Source organism: Bison bison, unplaced genomic scaffold, assembly GCF_000754665.1.
Source record: "Bison bison bison isolate TAMUID 2011002044 unplaced genomic scaffold, Bison_UMD1.0 scf7180017864277, whole genome shotgun sequence".
In the NCBI taxonomy this organism is placed as follows: domain Eukaryota; kingdom Metazoa; phylum Chordata; class Mammalia; order Artiodactyla; family Bovidae; genus Bison; species Bison bison.
The window spans coordinates 47,256-52,845 of record NW_011494849.1 but is presented as its reverse complement, the minus strand read 5'-3'; positions in this window follow the sequence as shown (position 1 = coordinate 52,845).

The following is a 5,590-nucleotide window of genomic DNA, read 5'->3' as shown; positions in this document are numbered from 1 at the left end:
TTAACTAAAACCCACTACACCCTCACCCTATAGGAATGTAACTTTATTTGGGTGGTGTCTGTTTTAAGAATAATCACCCCTGGAGAAATAAGTGTCCTGGTTGACTGACCGTTGTCACAAGGAGAGGGTCATAAATTGTCAGCAGGCCCCCCTGGCCAGAAGATGATGTAACACCCCTAAGACCTCTGTATACATTTGTATGAAGCACCTGACTTTGATAAAAGTCAGGACTGCTGACCCCACGTGACTTTTGCATAACATCTCAGTGTATAAAAGTAGACCATGGAAAATAAAGAATTGGGATCAGTTTCTCGAAATACTGGTCTCCCCATGTCGCTCTCTCTCCCACTCTGGCTGAGTCTCCATCTGGAGCGCGGAACCCGCCATGCTTACTAATTATGCCTGGGCTTCTAAGATCCGACTGGGGAGGCCTCAGTGTCTCCTCTCCTTCGGGAGAATGGAAGGACGCCTGTGGCCTACATAAGTGGTGCAAACTTCTCGTCTTGAAGTTTTATTGGTCTCCTGCGTAAACCAAGCTACTCAGCCTCTTTTCTCCACTGAATTTTCCTACTGAGCTATCCTTATTCTATTACTCTTTATATCTTTAATTACTATCTAATTGAAGCTATTGTATCCTGACCCTCGCCGACGCCGTCCCCGCTTCGAATATCCTGGATCAGCTGGGGCAGGACCCCGGCAAAAAACAAAAAAAACTTTTGCTCAGAGAAGGAAACTATCAAAAAAAGAAAAAGCAGCCTTCTGAATAGAAGGTATTTGCAAGCATATATCTGATAAGAGGATACTATCCAAAATATACAAATACGTCATACAACTAAACATCAATAACAATCTGAAAAAAATAAATGAACATAAGACTTTAATAGACATTTTTCCAAAGACATAAAGAAGGCCACCAGACACATGAAAAGTTGCTCAACATCACTGCTCATAAGGGAAACGCAAATCAAAAAGCACAATGAGATATCACCTCACACCTGTCAGAATGAGTACTATCAAAAAGATGATAAACAATAATAGGTGTTGGTGAGGCTGTGGATAAAAGGCAACCCTCATACTTGTTGTTGGGAATATAAACTGATGCAGTCACTACTGAAAACAATAGTGGAAGTTCCTCAAATAATCACAAAAAAAGAACTACCATACAAACCAGTATTCCATTTTTGAGTATTTTTCTGAAGAAAATGAAAATACTGATTCAAATAGATACATTAATCCCTAAGTTCATTTCAGTATTATTTACAATAGTCAAGCTTGCAATTGTCCGTTGATAAATGAATGTATAAAGAGGATGTAGAATATATATACAATAAAATATTCAGCCAAAAAAGAATGAAATCTTACCATTTGCAACAACATGGGTTGACCTAGACACTATGAAGTGAAGTAAGTCAGACAGAGAAAGACAAACACCATAAGATTTTAATTAAATATAGAGCCTAAAAAGTAAATAAAAAAAGATAACAAAGCAGAAAAAAATTCAGAGATACAGAGAATAAATAAGTGTTTGCCAGAGGGAAGGTGGATATCAGGATTAAAGAGATGAGGGAGACTAAAAAGTGCAAACTTCCAGCCAAGTGGATGAAATGTACATGGGGAATGTAGGGAATGAAATCACAACAATTTTGTATTAACAGATGGTAACTAGATTTACTGTGGTGGTCATTCTGTAATGTATAAATATATTGAATCACCATGCTGTACACCTGAAAGTATTAATAACATAGCATTGTAGGTCAATTATTATTCAGTTTTTAAAAGTAAAAATAAAAGAATAAAAAACCAACAGTACTGTGACAGAACATATCGAAGCCTAAGACAAAGGAAAAATCAGTAATAAGACTCTATCTGTATTAAAAACTTGGATATTTTGTTCATCATGGGGTTTTTTCATACCAATTTTGGTTTCTTAAAAAAAATATTTTGCTAAAATATTACTTTCTTGATTTCCAAGTTTTTGGCAGCCCCTTAAATTTGCACCCAAGGAAAATACCTCATTTATCTTACCCTCATTCTGCCCTTCTCCAAATTATTGCGAATTCTCATCACAAGGGTGCTGGTTTCCAATACAGTCTTCCAGATTAAAAAAATAGAGTAAAATACAAACAGAGGTCTTAGAATATTACAGCACAATGAAGGCCCATTTCTACTTAAATCACTATTAAAAAGCTTAAACATTCTCCTTGGGTTCAAATGCGATGGCTTTAATTCAGGAAAGATTATTATTGGAAAGCCCCAGACTTAGCACAGTCTTGTTCTGCAAACAAAATCCTTTTTAATCAGTAATTCCCAGTCTTTGTACCATCAGACTAATTTTTTTCTCCCTACCTCTAAACAGGCCCTGGGTTTTGAAAAAAAAAAAAAAAATTGCCAAACATATATTAATGAAATTCTATCATTTTAATAAGCCACAATATCTATATTTTCTTCATTTTCTATCCATATCTAATAAATAAATGAGCATGTGAGTTCTGAGTTTATTTCACCATCATTGTTTTAACATGTGACTGCATTCTAAAAGGTATCAGGATTGGATATGTGTGCCATTAAGATAGATACAGGCATCCATGGGAGTAGGGCCTTCTGACCTTTTTAAAGAACAATCATTAAAAAGTATTATGGAGCACCTTTATTCATTCATACCTATTGACCAACAAAACCAACAAACTAATGATCGGTCCCACAGATCCTGTCTCTTACATTTGCTTCACTTGAACTCTCCAGCCTCTCCCTGACAATCTTATTTTCTCCATTTTGACTATGGGGCTCTTTCTGTATGTACTTCCTGCACTCTGATACTCTAGCTTACCACCTCTAATTCTGCATGTGTCTTCTTCTCCTTCAACTTACACCCTGCTCACACAATTTAGTCCATCATGGACAATTTCTTACATACATTTTTCAGCTGGTCCTCAAAACAATCTTATAAAGTTGGCAAGGCAAGAGTTATCATTGGTCCCATTCCATGGACAGTGAAACTGAAGGTCAGAGAAGTTGTGTTTTGACCCCAGACCTCAGTAAGTAGTAAATCCAGGATTCAGGACCAGGCCTTCTTTTCGCAAGGCAAGCACTTCACCACTACATTCATATGAGTAAATAATTATGTTATATAATGAGGGACCTCAGCCTGATATGCAGAGAAGGCGATGGCACCCCACTCCAGTATTCTTGCCTGGAAAATCCCATGGACAGAGGACCCTGGTAGGCTGCAGTCCATGGGGTCGTGAAGAGTCATACATGACTGAGCGACTTCACTTTCACTTTTCACTTTCATGAATTGGAGAAGGAAATGGCAACTCACTCCAGTGTTCTTGCCTGGAGAATCCCAGGGACAGAGGACCCTGGTAGGCTGCAGTCCATGGAGTCGAGGCAGTCCATGGGGTCGCGAAGAGTCATACATGACTGAGCGACTTCACTTTCACTTTTCACTTTCATGAATTGGAGAAGGAAATGGCAACTCACTCCAGTGTTCTTGCCTGGAGAATCCCAGGGACGGGGGAGCCTGGTGGGCTGCCATTCATGGGGTCTAACTTTAGCAGCAGCAGCAGCAGCAGCAGCCTGATATGTAACATGTAGTCAGTTTAAGCCTGGCATAATAAGTGACATATGAAATTCATATAAAAAGGTTCAGAAAGTGTTGGAGAATATAGTACTTCTTTAGCATGATATGCAAGATTCTCATAATCGTGCTCATCTGACTTTCCAGCTTCTGTTCTACCATTCACTGTTATTGTCACAGTGTCCCAGCCATGGTGACCTTGCAAGATCCCTCACCCTCTATCTTCATTACTCCAAGCCTTTATGTGTGCTATTTCCTCTGCAATGCCCCTCCAACTTCATTTACCTGGCACACTCATATTAATCTTTTTAAACCCTTCTTTAATAAAATTTATGAAATTTTCTGAGTAATACTTGTTCTCTTCTGTGCCCAGAATACTATTTATTAGGTGGCTTCCCATAGCTCTCAGGATAAAGATCATTCTAAATTCATGACTTGCCAAGGGCCTTCCAGACCTGGTTTTTACTTATATCTTTAAGCCTTGTCTCTTCCTGCATTTATTAAGTCCTCTCACACTATTCTTTATTCACCCTGAACAAACTTCAATTTTCACATACACACCACTGGCTCTTTCTTTTCTAAGCCTTTCATATGTAGTACTCTCTGCCTCCTCTTCCTACTCAGTCTCCCAGAAGGTGTCAGATGAGATGTCACTTTCTCTTGGAAGCCCCCTTGAGTCATGGTCGGTGGCAATTTCTCTTGGATCATGGCCCCGCTCACCATAATTACTTTGTGACTGACTCTTTCAATGTCACCCCTGATTATTTTCTTTTTGATACAGTCCCTGTCTTTCCCAGAAGGAAGATCATGTTCAGATTCTCCTTGATTTTTCTTATCGGAGATCCCTCCTCATCTTTGTAATCATCACTCTATAAGATAGGTGATGACATGTGGTGGAAAGAATGCTGACATATGTGCTAGCTCAGGATCAGATCCTAGTCATTCATTCAACAGTCATTTATGGAGATTTTCCTATCCATGTGCTCAATATGATTCTAGGCAATGAAAACAACAGGCAAAGCTCCTGCATTCATAAAGTTTTCATTCTATTGGGAGATCACAATAAAAAATACAGCACTGTGATCAGAAAAACGCTTGAAATGATTTCAGTTTGTTTTTATAAAGAATGAAACTGGAGGAATCAACCTTCCTGACTTCAGACTACAGTACAAGGACACAGTCATCAGGATAGTGTGGTACAGAAATGTAAATCAATGGAACAAAATACAGAGTCCAGAGATAAATTCATACCCCTGTGGACACCTTATCTTTGACAAAGGAGGCAAAAACGTACAATGGAAAAAAGATAGTCTCTTTAACAAGTGGTATTGGAAAAACTGGTCAGTTCAGAGTCAGTTCAGTCGCTCAGTCGTGTCCAACTCTTTGCAACCCCATGAATTGCAGCACACCAGGCCTCCCTGTCCATCACCATCTCCTGGAGTTTACTCAAACTCAAGTCCATGGAGTCAGTGATGGCATCCAGCTATCTCATCCTCTGTCGTCCCCTTCTTCTCCTTCCCTCAATCCCTCCCAGCATCAGGGACTTTTCCAATGAGTCAACTCTTCACATGAGGTGGCCAAAGTATTAGAGTTTCACTTCAGCATCAGTCCATCCGATGAACACCCAGGACTGATATCCTTTAGGATGGACTGGTTGGATCTCCTTGCAGTTCAAGGGACTCTCAAGAATCTTCTCCAACACCACAGTTTCAAAGCATCAATTCTTCAGCGCTCAGCTTTCTTCAAAGTCCAAATCTCACATCCATACATGACCATTGGGAAAACCATAGCCTTGACTAGACGGACCTTTGTTGGCAAAGTAATATCTCTGCTTTTGAATATGCTATCTAGGTTGATCATAACTTTTCTTCCAAGGAGTAAGCGCCTTTTAGTTTCATGGCTGCAATCACTATCTGCAGTGATTTTGGAGCCCAAAAAAATAATGTCTGACACTGTTTCCACTGTTTCCCCATCTATTTCCCATGAAGTGATGGGACCAGATGCCATGATCTT